Genomic DNA, 19411 nt, shown 5'->3' on the forward strand with positions numbered 1-19411 from the left:
TACTGATTTGATTTCACATGGAACAGTGTACATACCTATGGTGTGAGCAGTTTGAAAATTCCCCTATGGGACATATACTTATTCTAAAATGATATGAGAGATACAAACTGTTTTTTGCTCATTCCTTACAGATGTACTGCACGCTGTTAAAATAAAATCTTGAGGAAACAATGAGAGGGTTTGGAAGTCAATTTTCCACTGAATGACTCAGCTATCTCTTGAAAATATTTATTTCAAGAGAAGTAAATATTTCTGAATTAGCAATCATTTCATTAGGTACAAAAATGTCATTATTTTAAGTGAATTTTGAAGAGTAACTTTTAAGCTGAAAGTACTAAAACAGCCAGAATATTTTATTTATTATACATTCATTCATTTTTTTCTATATGCATTCTTTGAGAAAATTAATTTTGTATACCTGATTTTCTTGATTCTATGTCTAGCCACCTCGATCTCACTATTTTTTCCTTTGTATACCTGTGTTTCTTGTATCCACCAAGCAATGTGATTAAAATGTGCCTTGTCCACCAAAAGCAAAATTTCCATGAATAAATACATTATGTAAGAAAGGTCCATTTTATCAAGCAAATTATTTAGGTGAGGGTAACAAAGTAATACATCTCAAAATATGACAATGTATAATAATAAAAGGAATTTTTTTATCTTCTCTTTTAAAACCCTCATTCCTTTCCACTATCTTCCTTTCTTCAGTCACATACATATCTTCATTTTATGTAAAGTGAACATTTTGAAGCCTCTTTCAATTCTTACTCTTTTTTATTCTCCACATCTAGACTTTTCACTGTCTCATTCTCCCACTTCTTCCTCTGCAGTGCTTCTCAGAGTTTCCTAATAGTTTACACCCCCGGAGCTCCTCATTTCTCACTATTTTTCAACACAGAGCAGAAAAAGCAAACTTCCTATCAATTTTTCATGATACCCATATTTTAAAACCTTCTAATATTAAAAATCTTTTAATTCCTTCTGGAATCGAATGAAATTCCATGGATCTTATACGTTAATGTGCATTGAATTCCTTTTTCTTCACTCACTTATGCTTATCTACCACTCACTATTCCTAATTTACTAGGAAAACACCTGATATGGTTTGGCTGTGCCCCTGTCTAAATCTCAACTTGAATTGTATCTCCTAGAATTCTCATGCGTTGTGGGAGGGACTCAGGAGGAGGTAATTGAATCATGGGGGCCAGTCTTTCCTGTGCTATTCTCGTGATAGTAAGTCTCACGAAATCTGATGGATTTGTTAGGGGGTTCCGCTTTTGCTCCTTTTTCATTTTTCTCTTGCCACCACCATGGACGAAGTGCCTTTCGCCTCCCACCGTGATTCTGAGGCCTTTCCAGCCATGTGGAACTGTAAGTCCAATTAAACCTCTCTTTCTTCCCTGTCTTGAGTATGTCTTTATCAGCAGTGTAAAAATTGAGTAATACAACCCCCTCAAGATTATGTATCACATCAGGAAGTCTTCTTGAATGCCCATGCCTGAGTTGGGCTCTCTCATCTGATTTCCCTTGGCAACCTGGGCTAATCCAAATCGTAATATTGGAATTTTGCCTATAACTTTTCTGTCTACTCCTTAAGGTTGTAAGTTTGTTGAAGGACAGGAATTATGGCTTGTTTATGTCTCTATGCTCAATAAACAGTCAACCCTCCATATCTGTGAGTTTTGCATTCATGTATTCAACCAACCACCGATCGAAAATATTCAGGAAAAAGCACCGTTCTCTGAATTCAACATGTACAGTCTATTTGTCAATATTCCCTAAATAATACAGTATAACAACTATGTAAGTAGCATTTACATTATTAGGTATTATAAGTAATCTAAAGATGATTTAAAGTGTATGGGAGGATGTGCATAGGTTATATGATAATATTGCTTCATTTGCTATCAGGGATTTGTGCATCTCAGATTTTGGTATCTATGGGAGGTTCTGGAACCCATCCTCGAAAGATACCAAGGGATAACTGTATTTTGTTTGAAAGAGTGACTACCTCAGATTCTTACCACACATCCTTACTTACTGGCTTCATATCATCAACTTTATCCAGATTTCCTTACTCTCTCTTTACTCAAGCCAATGAATCTATTTTTATCCTTGAATATAAAAATTTTTATTTTCCTGAAACACCAAACCTGACCTTTTAATATTGCTTACAAACCACATCTTCCTCGAATCCTCACCACTCTGACCATGTTAATACATAGTTTTAAAAAGATTCAACTTGTTAATTATCATATTTACAAATGTTTGATTTTATGTTTCTACATTTGCGTTTGTCTATTTGTGGACTTTGTTTAACACCAGATCAGGGTACTATTCCCTTTCCAAAATCCCTCATAGAAATTGGCAAGACATATTGACCAAATAATATTCTTTTAATATATTTTTAAATAATTGCCTATATTTATGTTATAGAGCTTATTTTGTTTGCTAGCATCAAAATCTATTTTTGCCTGTTTAGATTTATCACATAGAGACTGGTAACATAATGAAGCTCTAAAGGGAACATAATGACATGGTTTTAAAGTAATGAATTCAATTTATTAAAAACAAATGAGGCCAAGGCAGGCAAATCACTTGAGGTCAGGAGTTCGAGAACAGCCTGACTAACATAGTGAAACCCCGTCTCTACTAAAAATAGAAAAATTAGCTGGGCATGGTGGCGCGCCCCTGTAGTCCCAGCTACTTGGGAGTCTGAGGCAGGAGAATTCTTGAACTCGGGAGGTGGAGACTGTAGTGAGCTGAGATCACGCAACTGCATTCTAGCCTGGGTGACAGTGTATGGCTCTGTCTCAAAAAACAAACAAATAAAAACAAAGTAGCCTTTTATTATTACAATAGTGAAACTTAGAAGGATTTTTAAAAATTCTTATATTTAATACGTTTTCTTTGTATACATATTTAAATATTTTATAATAATGAATCATAACTAGTAAAGTTAGAGACTGATTTTATCCAAACAATATTATTTGGCTACTTTCTGATCCTTTTGAAGTAGTATGTATTTGTGTTGTAGTGGTGATCTTCACACTTTATATCTGTATGTTAATATTATATTTTATAAAAATTAGCATTTCATTAATCCTCATTCCACAAAGACAGTGACTGATTTGAGGCAAAAGTTTAAGGTACCCTTTCCTTGTCCTGTAGTTCCTTTCATTTATTTTTTTATTTGCAAAAGAGGACTCAGTCAGTACACATTCCACAGCTTACAAAGTTAATAAAACATTTGTCGGGGTAAATTAATTTGAAAATAGACACATAGTTAATGTCAGTAAGGTGCTTTGAAGATAAAAAGCACAATAAGCGTTAGTTATTATCATTATGATAATTATTATCATTATTATTATTACATAGTGTCTGCTTTAAAATACCCTTGGTTGCTCTGGGATGGCTGAGACTAATGAGAAGGGTTAATCTGTTGGAGTTTATCCAGAACTAAGGATTTGAGACATAATGCACAAATGATTTACTTTTTTTCTTAATAGATCAAGAGATATATTTGTTTATTCCTTCCCCTGAAAAAACAGAAACAAAACTTCCTGTTGATTTTGTAATGCAGAAGCACTGGCACTCATTTTGAATAGTTTTAATGTTTTCTTATATAATCTCTAAAAATATGTCTGAGGAGTAAATACAGGTCTTCTTAAAAGGTTCTGAAAACATAGCCGTTGATTTCTACTTCACTATCTTTGAGTCGTGTGGAGCTTAAAATTATATTTTTATATATTAAAAAAGAGAATAGAGCATAATATGGGAAGAAAATATGAAATCTTAGTTCTTATTATAAAAAAATGAGAAGTTATGTCTTTGGGAAGTTATACAAATAACTATAACTAATTATATATATTAACCCCAATTAGAATATCTTAAGGAGGAGTCTTGAGATTATTCTTTAGAGAGAAGACTTCAGCATTAAGCAAACTTCTTTGCAAGGCACTGCAAATATTGGCATCACAAGTCACAGGGATGAAGGAAATACTGAAACATTTTGACAGGCGAATGTATGAAAGTCAAATGTACCCCCAGCCTCATAATCAGTAAGGCATTAGTGACATGTCTGAAGAAGACATTCCCTAATATTATTGCAAATTAAGTAATAAAAGACCTCAAGAGAATGAAAAGAGAAAAGGTGGCTGAAGCCAATGAATTACAATTGACAACCTAAAGGCAGTTGAAGAACCAATTGCTAGAGTGATTGCAAAGCTATTCATAATGTGCAGCAGACAGAGCACACCAGAAAGCTGGAACAATGCCTTCAGTTCAGCAATATTGCTTCAAAAGAATGGAAAGAGGGGAAAGGGAAGAGCCACTGACCCTGAGACCAATTTCCAGGCAGCTGCACAAACTATATACTGTAATTAAAGGTTTTGACCAGTAATCACAGCAAAGCCAGACTACAGAAGTCTGAGGGAACCAGCAACGTTCATAATGCGGCAGACATCCGTAACTTAAAGCATGGAAAAAACAGGTAAGAAAGCTGGTCCATTTCTGGCAGTGACTTTGAAAAGTTCTGCTGTGTTAGCACAAGTACGAAAATCACATATTTTTGGCCTTGTTCCTCTGAGAACAAAAACATGTAATAAGAGATACCTGCTTTTATCTTTTGCGATGAATAGAATACTCTCCTACTTAGAAACAGGCTTTTTCTCCTTGCCAGTTTATTTATTTTTTTCCTTACCTATGAATTACATGTGCCTTTGATGAAAACAAAGAACTGGACATGTGCAATGGTACATATAATAGACTGAATGCAACTTAGAAGTGGCCACTCTTCCAGTGTACATAGGCTCGGAAATGCACTAATCCACACCTGAGTAATTCGTTTATAGCACCTCTTTTCACTTTTGTTTATTGGTACTTACCATCTCTCATTCTTTTTCTTTAATAATACCTCTTTATATAGAATTTTATATTCAGCCATGATTGTATTACTTCAATAGTCACATAACCATTTCGAGGATTTATATCATGAAAAAAGGTTATCTTAGTAGTTTTGAGTGAAGATTTGATACACACTTTCAATACCAATAAGAAGGTATACTACAAAGGTCTAATGAAGAAAAATATCTTATTTTGAAGGTACCACATAGCTTTCAACTGACTGGGCCTGTTATGGTCTTTGCTGTGTTTGATATCACAGTATCTAACAGTGAAGTGGTAATTACCTTCTTTAGTAGAAATTCCAAGATCTAAATTGGTACACATATAAATCTTTGACAACAAAAAAAATTTACAAGTTTTTTTACTAGGTTACAAAGGAGAAGAGTCAAGTAGGGTTTAATTTTGTTTTATTTACGCTTATATCTTAATATGTTCAAGTATCTGGATTCAGTTGCCCTAAACACAGTATAAATAGAGTTATAGTTCATGCTACACCTGACATAAGATTATGGGGTTTTATAAGAATGATCTATAATGTTTAGATGGTAACTAACTCCATAAAATAACTGGGATTGTTTTCATAAATGAGAATTTAAACCAATGGAGCCTTATGGGAAGAAGGTTCTACATATGAGCTGTGAAATAATTTAGAAGTCACATAGAACAATATAATTTTAGCATGTAGAATTTGTAATGTTTATTTTTGATACTGGTTAGGACTAATTATTTGTCAAGCCAAAGCAATTCTTTTTTGAAAGGGGCCAGAGTGGAAAATCTGGGTAACTTGTGTACAGTTTAGACAAGGAGAACAAAGAAATAATGCAATGAAAATAAGAGCTTGTCAGGGGAATCCTTAGAGAACAGCTGGTTGAAGAATTACAGTTGTTAACTGTGCTATAAAAGAAAAATACTCTCTCATCAGGTGTTAGCATATTTCATTGAAGACAATACTGAATAATCCTTAGAGGGATCCTGAAAAATAGGCCAAAAAGAATCTTGAGATGGAGGTGTAATGTATATGCACTAAATAGTATTTTTATTACTGTTGTTATTATTATTATGGGAAAGCAAATCATTGTGTCCAGATAAATGCTCCGATTTTCCAAAACATGGCACAAATTGTTTAGAAAGAACACTTTCTTTCTTGTTATATATAAATATTTACATTTTACTCAGTTTTCATATAGTTTCATTTAAAGTGGTATTTATTGGGCCAGGCATGCTGGCTCATACCTGTAATCCCAGCAGTTTAGGAGGCCGAGGCTGGTGGAGCACATGAAGCCAGGAGCTCTAGACAAGCCTGGCCAACATGGTGAAAACCATTCTCTACTAAAATACAAAAATTAACCAGACGTGGTGGTGCACACCTGTAATCCCAGCTACTCGGAAGGCTGAGGCACGAGAATTACTTGAACCCAGGAAGCAGAGGTTGCAGTGAGTCAAGATCACATCGCTGCAGTCCAGTCTAAGTGACAGAGTGACACTCTGTCTCAAAAAATAAAATAGTATTTGTCAAATTTATTGGAGTTAAGTGTAAATATTTGAATTATTTAAATGTTTATTTAATATGTGAATTATTTAAATAAACATCCATAAATATAGAAGTATATGTTTCTGCATATTTTGAATACTAATTTTGCATATTAACTTTGATGTTTTTCTTTAAATATAAGTTGGGACATCTTTCTGTTTTCTTAACCCTGGCTTTTTAATGACTTTTATGTTAATAAGCAAATTAAGTCCATTTTTTAAGTGAAAAATAAAACAGATTTTAAGGCAAAGCATGAAGTCACCAGGCTACTTGAGTAATGAATGGCCTGTTACTGTTAATGGAAATGTTTTTGAGCACTATCGCTATCTTTTTTTCTTTACCAGAGAAGCTCCTTGTTTTCTTTCAATATTAATAAATCTTTTAAACTGTATTAGCACAGTTTTCTGCTCTAGGGAAATACCGTCTTCTTTAATTATTCTGAATATTGTAGTAGCCCTTCGATTAGAACATTAGTTCTAGCAGTGTAGATGCAGAAAATATATTTTGTTGAAGCAATGATTGACTTTTAGGTTCTAGACATTGCTTTTTTATAAAACACTCAATATGAATCTGTGATTTTGTAATTTCATCTGTTAAAAATGGAATACAAAAATTATAATTCTTTCATTACTTGTTTTTATTTGTACTCTAGTTAGTCAAAATTTTGTCATATGTTTCTTTAGCCATGGTAATGCTGAACTGAAAAAATATACATTCAAAGTTATATCATATTTTTAAGATGTTAAAGGAAGAGATGTGGCTGTAATTTGTGGATTTACTTTCACCACAATTATTTTTATAATAACAACTCTTCTCTCACTCATTTTGTTTACAAATATGCATACATTTGTAAAGAATTGTAGATGAGGTTACTTGATCCATCCTCTGTCAGTTAAGATTGTATGACTAAGGTTCTATAGAAAATGTGTTTCTGGGCCGGGCGCAGTGGCTCACGCCAGCCGATAATCCCAGCACTTTGGGAGACCGAGGCGGGCAGATTACTTGAGGTCGGGAGTTCGAGACCAGCCTGACTAACATGGAGAAACCCCGTCTCTACTAAAAATACAAAATTAGCCGGGCGTGGTGGCACATGCCTGTAATCCCAGCTACTCTGAAGGCTGAGGCAGGAGAATCACTTGAACCTGGGAGGCCGAGGTTGCGGTGAGCCGAGATCGTGCCATTGCAGTCCAGCCTGCACAACCAGAGCGAAATTCCATCTCATAAAAAAAAGAAAATGTATTTCTATCATTTTCATTTGGATCCCCATGTGATATTACGTAATTTTTAAATCTTTAATCTTATTTTAATAATCAGCATGAATGATTAATAAAGCCATGTGGTGCCATTTTACAAAAAGGTATACAGTGAAAAGTCATTCACTTTTCTACTCAAGTGCCCTGTTCAGCTCTAATTTACAACTCTCAGTCTGAAACCAGGCTGCTTTATGACTCAACTTTGAATGTCAAAAGGTTAGAAATGCCAACTTAATGAATTTTCTTTAGCAGCAAAATGAAACGTGGACTATTTATTAATATAGTCCATATTTGAATTCATTAAATTCCTTCAAATTTAGTGATTTTCTTAAAGATGGTACTTCTAAAACACTTTCAAGAAAATTAATTTTAATAGTTTAAGCTCTAACTTGTTACCAAGGTATGAATTTTTAGCAGTTTACTGAGTCAAATGAGGAAGAAGACTTAGAAGAACCATGTACAGTAATTTCACAATTTATTTGTGATTCCATGAGGTAAACATCTAAGCAGTCATACTGTGTTTATTAATTATTATTATTAATTATGAAAAATTTCAAACATATAGATAAGTATAGAAAATATCAGACAAACCCATCCAATTCATTACCCATGAACATGTTAACATTTTATCATAGTTGTTTCAGATCTTTTCTTTAAACAAACAAATCATGAAAGCTGCATTTAAAGCTCCTTCTTTTCCCTTCCTCATCATTTTTGCATCCTTTCTCCTTCAGAAGCAAGGAATATCTTTAATTGACTACATATGCATGTGTCTCTAAATAATATACAATAATGGTTTGTGTGATAAAAATTTATGTAAGTGATGCCTTACAACATTTTAAAAAAATGTTCTGCTGTTATATTTAAGTTCTTTCTGGATTTTTGTGATTATAAACAAAGCTGTTGATAAATATCTTTGTACATGTTTCCTTGTATATGCAAGCATTTCTCAAGTGAATACATGGAAAATTGGAGTTATGGGGTCACATGATATACCCAAGTTTAACTTGATTAATATTTAACTTGGCACTTTGGTTTGGAGATGACAAACAGTAAGACTCGGAAGTCAGAACTTCTGGATTTCAGTCCTTCTTACTGTTGACCATCTAAATTATATTGGGCAAAAACTTAAAAGTCTGTTTTCTCATCTGGAAAATGGGGCTAATCCTAGAACCTACCTCGTAGTGAATGGTGAGGATTAAAGGAGGGTATAGCACATAGAGAGTCTTACTCAGTGTTAACAGTTGCTCCCTACTTTCTTCCCCCTCCTCCTGACAGGGTTGTTATGAGGGTTGAAGGAGTTAATGTTCCATAAGGCAATTATATCAGTGTCTGGTATAGAGTAAATGTCATGGGAGTGCTTTTTAAATACACAAAAGTCAAACAAAAAAAATTTAATTTCGTCGCAAAGGAATATATTTATATCCCTTTGAGGGTACTTGAAGAATAAACTCCAAATGTAAAAAAGAAAACACTGCAAAGCTATAAAGCCCTTACACAACCCTTACAACTTTTGTTAGGTTAAATTATAAACAGTTAACTTATTTTACTTCCATTCATATGTGCAGTATTCCGGGCAGTTTTTTTTTTAATCATTAGCCAATAAAATGTGCTTTTCTCTCTAGTTATGAGGAAACCAGGAAAACCAAATCTTTTGATTTTCACTTGTGACATTTGATACCAAGTCTTGTTCTTTAAGATGTTCCAGATATATCATTCTGCCCTCATTTTTAATATGTCAAGTGTGCAGTACTGTTATATTAGTAGTGTTGTTTTTTTCAAAAAGTACAAATGCAAATATAGAATGTTATACTTTGAATAGCGTAGAAGAAATGAGGGAGATGATTAAACAAGGTATAAGCCTACCTGCATATCTTTGCAGCCTCACCAAAACCCAGAAATCTGCCTTTTTATAGCATGTCACTTGTGTGTGCTCCTAACGTGATTGACAGATTGTTGTTTCCCTTCTTTGAAGGCTCAAGAGGTTGCTCGGATTATTTTAAAGTGTATGTCACACCAACTCTTACTCTCAGATTTAAATAGGATCTTGTCAAGCATTAAAGATGGATTACTTTGTATTACTTTTATTGCTTTTCAAGTGTTTTTGGAAACATTTAAAAGTCCTCCTTAAAACTGGATTTCCTAGAATGGGTTTTCTTTGGGGGAAATTTTAAGGATTAGTTGTAGACTTTCCAAAGTCTGAAGTTTAACAACCAACAGGACCTGATTAAAACAAATTGCTTAGTTAAAAAATGAAAACAGGGCAGAAGAGGAGAAAACCCCATCGTATCTCTGTATTCCTTATAATAAATCAGTGTGTTTTTAACAAAAACGAGGGTATGCTTTTTTCCCCCTTCATTCTCAGTTTCTTTTGATCATTGATCTGGGTGACCCCACGCTCAGGGTTTTTTTTCTTCATTTGACATGGACAGATTTTTGAAGTATAGCTCTCCTTTGGGAACCCCGGGCAGTTCCACTTGACTAACCTGTGATCTAATGAGCAGTGATGCAGGGTTACAGTGGCCATTTTGTGTGCTTTGACGGAGGATGGCTAGACAGAGAGTGGGAGAAAGGCGATGTCTGCGGAGAAAAGAGAAGCAGGGGGATCGAACAGTGTGAAAAAGACTTGTTAGCCCACATTAGTTTGCCTGATTTACTTCACAACAGGTCAGAAAAGGCCAACAGCAGGGTTGTCATTAAATTGCAGCGTTGAAAATCCTGGTATTAGAAAGCTTTCAGATCTCTGAAAGCTATTAATTCCAAAGTTGGTTTTCACTTACCTTTGAATCGCAGCAAACAGAGGAGCATCCAGCTTTCCTCAGTCTTACATATATTTATGAAATAATTATATGACCCTAGATTATTTTTTAATGCTATAAGTTTTAAACATCCTTTCATGGTTGGCCTATTTTACAAGGAACTTGGATGTGAAAGAAAAACCAAACCCAGCAAGGTTGTTGTACTTTTTTATGCCCTATGTTCGACCCTTGATGAGGTGCCCATGCTTTCCATTTGGAAATGCTGTAAGAGTGTGTTTGTGAATGTATGTCCTCATAATGGGAGGTAGCTCTGAAATTTGTCCCTGCACATCAGCACCGATGTCTGTGTGTGCATGTATACACCTCGTGGGCTCTCCCTGTAGAGCACAATCGGAATGTTAATTGGTCAAACCAAATTAGATTTTAGAGTTCTTCCTTCTTCCGCCTTAAGCTTAAATGAGTATATTTTACATCTTATTCTTCTTTTAGTCCTTTTAGATGAAAAAGATGGCTTACCAAAAAATAACCAGGTTCTGGTAGCATGTTACCGAGCTTAAATGTTATTATAGGAACCTAAAAGTGATCTACTTGAATGTAAAATTTTCTCTTCTTCACATTCAAAAGAATTTTATAACTTACATACTACAGTTTTACAGTTATTGATCACAATTACGCTTTTATTTGACTACCATTTTTGTAAGACTAGCCAATTAAAAGTCATCTCCCTATAGATTTAGATAACATTTGGTAGTGCCAGCTTCTTGATTTTAGTTAAGATAGAGAATCTAAAACCTTGTGTTTGAGATAAAAATGGAAGCCTAAACAAATGGCAATGTTATTGGCTGATTGTGGCAGACATAAGTTTGTTGTTTGTTTGTTTGTTCATTTGTTTGTTTTTTGAGACGGAGTTTCACTCTGTCATGAGACTGGAGTGCAGGGACATGATCTCGGCTCACTGCAGCCTCCACCTCCCAGCTTCAAGCGATTCTCCTGCCTCAGCCTCCCGAGTAGCTGGGATTACAGACGCGCGCCATCACACCCAGTTAATTTTTTTCTATTTTTAGTAGAGACGGGATTTCACCATGTTGGCTAGGATGGTCTCAATCTCTTGACCTTGTGAGCCACTGCGCCTGGCTTGTGTTAGACATAAGTTACTCCGTGGGTAGTTGTTGCCTTAGAGCTATAAAATGTATGTAACTTCTTTTCTTTGTGCAATAAGGGTGGACAAAGATGGACTGGCTACTCCTATAGTCTTGATTCAGATACTCTGGCTGTGTTAAGAATAATTTTGTTCAACAGGATAAAGAATTTTGTTCAACATTAAATAGACCAAATTTAAGCCTTACATAGTAACCAATATATGAAGACTTAGCTATAGAAAACTGTCCTGTTTGTAGATAGGCCTGCCTATCTACGAATTGGCAAAAGCAACTTTTTCAAAGATGAGAAATACCTTGGTTCAGAATTTTAAGCATACTTCCATGTTTTTAAAATATTATTAGGCTGGGCATGGTGGCTCACACCTGTAATCCCAGCACATGGGAGGCCAAGGCGGATGAATCACTTGAGGTCAGGAGTTTGAGACCAGCCTGGCCAACATGGTGAAACCCCATCTCTACTAAAAATACAAAAATTAGCCGGGCATGGTGGCGAGTGCCTGTAATTCCAGCTACTCAGGAGGCTGAGGCAGGAAAATCACTTGAACCCAGGAGTTGGAGGTTGCAGTGAGCCAAGATGGCACCAGTACACTCCGGCCTGGGTGACGGGGCGAGACTCTTGTCTCTAAAAAATAAATAAAAAATAAAATTAAATGAAATGTCATTATTCATTTAACAAAACAACTTGTGTTCATTCTCTTCAAACAATATTTTTTGAACACTTATTGTGTGCCACCATTGTGTAAGGAGGTAGAAAAATGAATAACAGAATGATAGGTACAAAGATTAATAACCTACATATAACAGATAATCACAATATATTGTAAAAGCCACTGGAAATATGTAAAAAGTACTAAGGGAGTTCAGAGGAGGAACTGAAATTAATATGAACTAACGTGAACAGTGGTAAGTGTGTTTCACATACATTGTATCAGGCACTTCTCTTGATTGTCCTGGGAAATGTGGTATTATCTCCTTATCTATTGTATAAATGAAAGACTTAAGGTCCACAAGAATGAAGTAATAAATTATGCAAGATCCAACTTCTAATACTGACCTAAACCCAACTCTTTGGACTTTGTATCATATGCTCTTTCATTCTACCATAACAATCTCCTGTCACTAAATTTTTTTTAAAAAATGAAAACATTTTATTTGATTTTTAAAATGTAATCTAATTTTCTTTTTTTCTTTTTTTTTCTTTTTTTTTACTTTGAAGTCTTGTTCAAGTTTTTTTCTCTTTGGATGTTTTTTGCTACTTGGACAGACCCCAGTTGCTAATTTGCAGATGGGCCCTTTTTACAAATGAGCTCAATTGAAATGAGAGTAATATATTGAAGAAACTAAGCCAAGTGTGTTTTTATATATTTGTGAAACAGAGTGGCTATTGTATTCTAGTACTTGGGGGAGAAAGCCTGCTGATTTGGGCTTAACTTACTGCTCTGTCTATCTTTGTTTTCAGAAATAACACAGGACTTCGTTACAGAACTAATGACACCTAAAGCCATTTCTGTAAACATCCAGCTTCCTCCCTAAGCTTTCCTGGCTGTAACCAGCCTTTACCAGCTCTCAACATCCATTCATTCATGTGCTTTTTCATTCATCAGTTTAACAAACAAGAGATGAGAAGGGAAAAGGACAGTAGAAAAGGGTCTTTGGGGAAAAAGGGAACAGTTTAAGAAAAGGCATGAGGCTACAAAACATGTCATATTCTGGTCACTGTTAGTCATTCTAAAAAGAACTATAAATTTTCTAAATATGCATCTTCCTATGCATAAATGGGAAACAACTATTACACAGTTTAAAAGGCAACCTTGTTATTAGATAGTAGTTCCTTTTTTTTAATACCTCTTATTAAATTCATGCCCTCTATGACCCAGGTAACATATGATGGAGGAAAGATGAACTGAGATTTTAGATCGACTCATATGACCTCAAAGTGACAGTGAATTCCTAAATCCTTTTCCCTGTGCTATGCAATGCTGCAGGCCCACTGAAGGACAGAGGCATTAGAAAATATATCTTGGTTCTCAGAAGAATTTCAAGTCTTGATTTCACACTGTCTTCTTCTTTCATTCTTATAGTTGTGCCACATCTCTATGTCAGAAGTAGCTGATATTCAAAGAAGGCTACTGATCTAACTTTTATCATGTCAGCAAATATCCATTGGGCAGGTATCTTTGTGTTGATTATTGTTGTATTTATAGGTGCCTAGAACAGCTCCTTAAACATAGATGCTTGTAAATACTTGTCAGATGAACAATTTTATTCAGTGCTTATGATGGGAAAAACAGTGCATTGTGTCCTGGGTGTAGAGTATTGAGCAGTACAGACCCAGGCCTGGTCATTGTGCAGTGTTCCAAGTGGGCAGTTTTCAGAACTGTTTGCTTTATAGCAAAGTGATAATAATTCTCTTTTAAAGGTAGATTAAAATGAACCATGTAGATAATGGTAATGAATTATTATTAAGGTATTATAGTATTTCTTTAAATGCTTTATTTTATTAGGGCATTTAAGAGAAAATGGTAGTAGTTACTTAAAATACATATATGAATTATATACCCCCGTATCTTTTTTGTTACTGTTATTTTACCTTCATGTGGTCTCTATATCATTACTGTTTATTTTTGTGCTATATTAGATCTTAGTTGGGAATTTCCATGTTTTATTCCTAATTAAAAATCTTTAATATTGTTGTTTTAAAACAGAATTCATGTACTTCTGACAGGATTTAATCAGCAAAATTATTCTTTTTTTTTCTCTATATTTTAAGAAATTGAAGTCCTATTAGGTATTGGGAAAATATGGCAATTTTTAAGACAATCCAAATAAAAGACTTTCAAGACTCGACATGGTCTGGTCTAGGAAGTCACAAATTTGGTGAATATCAAAATGAACTGGTATGACATTTGCCAAACAGGTGGTAAATGTCAAAAATGTATCTACTAGCCCAGTATGGCATATATGCATCAAGACTTGAGAACCACTGTGTCTCTAGGGTAATCATCTGAAATGCCTTTCATCTGTTTCCCGAATTGTTTCTCAGACTAAACCCTGTATAGAAACCTTCACTCTGAGACCACACCGAAAACACATCTGCACTTAAGGATGTGGATTTTAAACACTGTGTGTGTTGCATCCACATAAATTATATTTAAGATAATCTGTTTTTATAGCAGACCCTTGATATTCATCAGGATGCATTCTAAACTTCCCAGCAATAGTAAAATCACTTAAATATTGTGTAATAATGGCATTTAAGTAAGAAAAGAGTAAAAGTCATTTTTGCACATTTCAGAAATCACTTTCGTATTTAAAAAGTTTAATAACCCAAATCAGTCTTTTTTCTTTTTTTTACTTTAAATATTTATATTATACTTAAATTATTAAATTGCCTCCAGCATTCGATCTTTGCAAGAAATCCAAATCAGTCATTTAATGGGTAGACTATGTGCAGGAAGCATAGTGTTACTGGAGACCTGCACACATACCTTCTGTCTCTGCATTATGAGAATCAGAACATCCACTAAAAGCCTAGCTCTCTATTAGGGAAAGATAGCAATCAAATAGAGCATTGCTGAATGTGTGCCAAAGTGTGTGCAGGGAGAGTGAGCAGGCTCTGTCACATCCTTACCCTGGGGCCAAATGCTGCCCAAGTTTTCTCGGTTCATGTCAGGCCAGGTTTGGGGTGCTTGCTTTGGTCTTTCAGTGACCCCAGCAGGATCCAGAGAACACCCTGGCCTAGGCATTTGGCTCAATGCCAGGACGCCTTTCATGTTTGAGTTGAGCTATGGAGAATTCACCTTAGAACAGAGCAAACTCCCTAGACAAGACTTCTGTGAGCACTCTACATTCAACAATAGACACCATTCTCAGTAATTACCAAGAATTCAATTACACATCCTTCTCAACAGTGAAGGACTGCATCTTTTACATCAAAGCATGGCTTTGTGTTTGTTCATCACCCATCCTTTATGAATACTTCCTTTATATGTCCACATGTAAATGTGCCTATAATATGTATGTGTATGGGATGTAGCTATGAAGCAATAAGACTCTTTAAAAGCTATCCCAGAAATGTATGAATGCTGCCTTCTTCTAAGCACAGAGACTTTTAAAATTTATGATATGTTGTTTTACAGGAAAAAATAAGGTAAGTTGAAATGATGTAATTTGGGTCTTCTTTTCCTATTTAACATACATCTAGGTTTGAAAATTAGTGTCAGTGTAGGATTTAATAAAGATCAGCCTAAAGATCCTCTGGATGTGAGTTATCTCTAAGATCTGGTCAGGGATATCTTAGAAACCCAGCCCAGTAAGGGAGAGAGCAGCCTCTTGAGGCTTGGTGCCCTGGTGATTTCAGGACTAGAGGATAGGAGAAGACAAGGAGGAAATGGATCTAAACCCTTTCAGGAATAATGCAAAGATTAAAAGGTGAATAGTCTCTACATCCAGGATCACCTTGAGTGGTTCTCTGGTTATTTCAGTGGTCTCTTTTCTTCTATTGAAATGGTCTTCTGGGTTCGACCATATGAGCCATACAAGAAAATCTCTATTTTTTATTTTTTGTTTGTTTTTTTAAAATTAAAACATTGTACATTCCATGCTTGGTCACCCATTTAATTAGGAATTTGTCTAAGAACTATCGGTATGTGTTTGTTTCACCCATCCATTTATTCTTATATTCAGTATGGATTGATGGAGCATCTAATTCCATAGGCCTGGTAAATAAAGTGTACTCTTTAGAACAAAACATCTTTTGTCACTGAGGGTATTGACAAGAATACGCCAAGGATTCTAAAGCCAGATGCCAAAAGAATTCCAAAAAGATTTTGGACATCGCTTGGAATAAATACATAGCACAGAGCTTCACCAGGAGACTATATTTGTACGTGTATTTTCAACCTAAACATTCTGGAATGAACGTGTATAGATTCCATATCCTGGTGGTGGTGGTGGCGTGTGTGTATGTTTTCAGTCTGAGCAGTCTGTCTATTAACCACATGTAAGTAGCGAGAGGCAGGAGAGGGAGAGGAATGTGCGGAAATGCGTTTGACTTGGGATGTCTCGTTTTCCAGAATCCCTGCCAAGGGCTGGCAAGCCCAGAAAGGCAGAGGCTGGCACCATTCCCTGCCAGTCTCCGCCCTCTATGGCATACCCCGTCAGACGCCTGTTCTAGGCGTGACCTAGATTCCCTAGCTGATGCCTGGGACCAGCAGGGCCCATTGCATTTTTTTTTTTTTTTTCTGTGTTTCCTCATCTCTTCATCTCAAGTCCTGCTCAGCCATTAAGTTAAAGAAACGCTCCAAAGTCCTGTGCCAAAATGTGTCTGCCCTTATTCTCAGTGGCACAAGCCCAACTGTCAGTTGACAGGTGGGCACACCACCTGGGGAACAGTTAGCTTCCCATACCAGATGGAGTTTTACTGGTCCAGGAGAAGGCCCACAACTGGGTTGCTGGAACAGATGCTCTGCATACAGTCTCTGGATCTGTTTTCTTCCTCCTCCCTGTGCCCCACCTTTGCTTGCTGCATGTGAGCAGTGCCCTGTAGTACTGCTACAGACTGCAGCTCTGTAGCATTATAGGAAATTTCTAAGCTTAAAATTTCTTTACTGACCTTATGTTTGAGTAACATTCTCCAGCCCTTCAAAACCTGAGAAATAAAGTCTCTGAAAAGAGAGATATGTATAACTATGGAATTTGAATAGTGACCTTAAAAATCATAGGTTATGAAAACATTTATATTAGCATTTGCCAAAAGGTTGTTTGGCTGGCCTTGGGAGTGTTGACACTTTAATTGCCTTTTTCACCTCTCAATAGCACAATTTAGATTAAATTTAATTATGGTAGATGGTAGTACATAAAAGTAGTACCTTTTAGATTTCCAAAGTGTGGGAGAAAAAGATTTTCCCCATGGTCTGATAGATATTCTTGTTTTATTGCGAATAATTGAAGAAAAGTGAAAGTAGATTCCTCTGGTTTTCAACCTAGTACTTAAAAATTTTAGAGGAAATTTAATCTAGAGAAACTCTTGTTTTTTACATAAGAAAATACCAGTGTTTTCAGTCATTCCTTTCAGCCATAAAACATCTGTATTATGACAAATGACTCATCAATTTTAGTGAAAGGAGTCTAATCTCAGCCCTAAGTGTGCTGTGTTGTTATAGCCTCTTGCGGTTGTGTTGCACATATTTCTTGCTACAGTAGTGTTTGTAGAAGTATGTGTACTTTCATTTAAAAGAGTCCCATGGCAAGCTTACTTCTTTTCCTTAGCATTCCAAGGATTTTATAATTATCCTTTTTTATCTTTCCTTTTTCTATCTCCCTCTCTCTCTCCTCCTTTCCTTCTTTCCCTTTCCTTTCTTCTTTCTTTTCTGTGATATATAAAAGAGTAAAATGTTTGTAGTTTAAAGAGTAGTATTAGAGCAAATCGCAATGTCTCCACTACCCACATTAAGAAACAGAAATAGAAAACTCCCTGTGCTGATTATTCTCTGAGTCCCTCATTTCCATGGATCCTCTGCCTCCCCACCTAGAAGTAACTACTGTCTTGAATTTTGTGTTGCCTGTTTTTTTGTTTCGCTTTTCAATACTTCTGCCACCCATGTATACATCTCCAAATAATATATGTAATAGCCCTCTTATATTTTTAACTTTATATAAATTGGGAATCATATTAAATACATTCTTCTGTGGTTTTCTATTTTTGTTCGTTATTATTTTGAGATTCATCCATACTCATCTCTGAGGCTATGGTTTATTCATCTTTATTGCTGTGTAATATTCCATCATATTTAGTGTATCACAATTGATTTATTCATTTTGTTGATGGACATTTGGGTTGTTTTCATTGTTTGGATATTACAAACACTGATGCTATGAATGTTAATGAATGTAACATTTGTATATGTGCAACCATTTCTCAATGGTATGTACCTAAGAATAGAAAGAGTTGTAGGATATATGCATATCCAACCTTATTCGGTACTACCAAGAAGTTTCCCAGAGTAGATAAGAATTTCCATTTGTGGCCGGGCGCGGTGGCTCACGCCTGTAATCCCAGCACTTTGGGAGGCCGAGACGGGCGGATCACGAGGTCAGGAGATCGAGACCATCCTGGCTAACACGGTGAAACCCCGTCTCTACTAAAAAATACAAAAAACTAGCCGGGCGAGGTGGCGGGCGCCTATAGTCCCAGCTACTCGGGAGGCTGAGGCAGGAGAATGGCGTGAACCCGGGAGGCGGAGCTTGCAGTGAGCTGAGATCCGGCCACCGCACTCCAGCCTGGGTGACAGAGCGAGACTCCGTCTCAAAAGAATTTCCATTTGTTTATATCCTTGTCAGTATATGGTATTATCTGGGTTTTAAAATTTTGCAAATCTTTGTGCATAAAGTGACATTTTCTAATTGTTGCTGTAAAATACAAGAAATGTACATTTGTTTTTGTTTTTGTTTTTGTTTTTTTGAGATGGAGTCTCGCTCCGTCGCCCAGGCTGGAGTGCAGTGACGCGATCTCGGCTCGCTGCAAGCTCCGCCTCCCGGGTTCACACCATTCTCTTGCCTCAGCCTCCCGAGTAGCTGGGACTACAGGCACCAGCGACCATGCCCTGCTAATTTTAGTAGAGACGGGATTTCACTGTGTTAGCCAGGATGGTCTCGATCTCCTGACCTCGTGATCCACCCGCCTCGGCCTCCCAAAGTGCTGGGGTTACAGGCATGAGCCAACACACCTGGCCAAGAGATGCACGTTTGTATGTTGGTTTATATAGACAGAAAACTTAGACTTTTAATCCTTATGATTCA

At 36.0% G+C, this 19411-nt stretch overlaps 1 protein-coding gene across 7 annotated transcripts in view; it reads left to right on the top strand.

Moving 5' to 3' along the window:
• The window catches only part of ARL15 (ADP ribosylation factor like GTPase 15), a 443095-nt gene that overhangs the window by 208576 nt on the left and 215108 nt on the right, over positions 1 to 19411 (top strand). The gene's annotated exons all lie outside the window — the stretch shown is intronic.

The sequence above is a fragment of the Macaca thibetana genome, chromosome 6 (genome assembly GCF_024542745.1).
Source record: "Macaca thibetana thibetana isolate TM-01 chromosome 6, ASM2454274v1, whole genome shotgun sequence".
NCBI classification, from domain to species: domain Eukaryota; kingdom Metazoa; phylum Chordata; class Mammalia; order Primates; family Cercopithecidae; genus Macaca; species Macaca thibetana.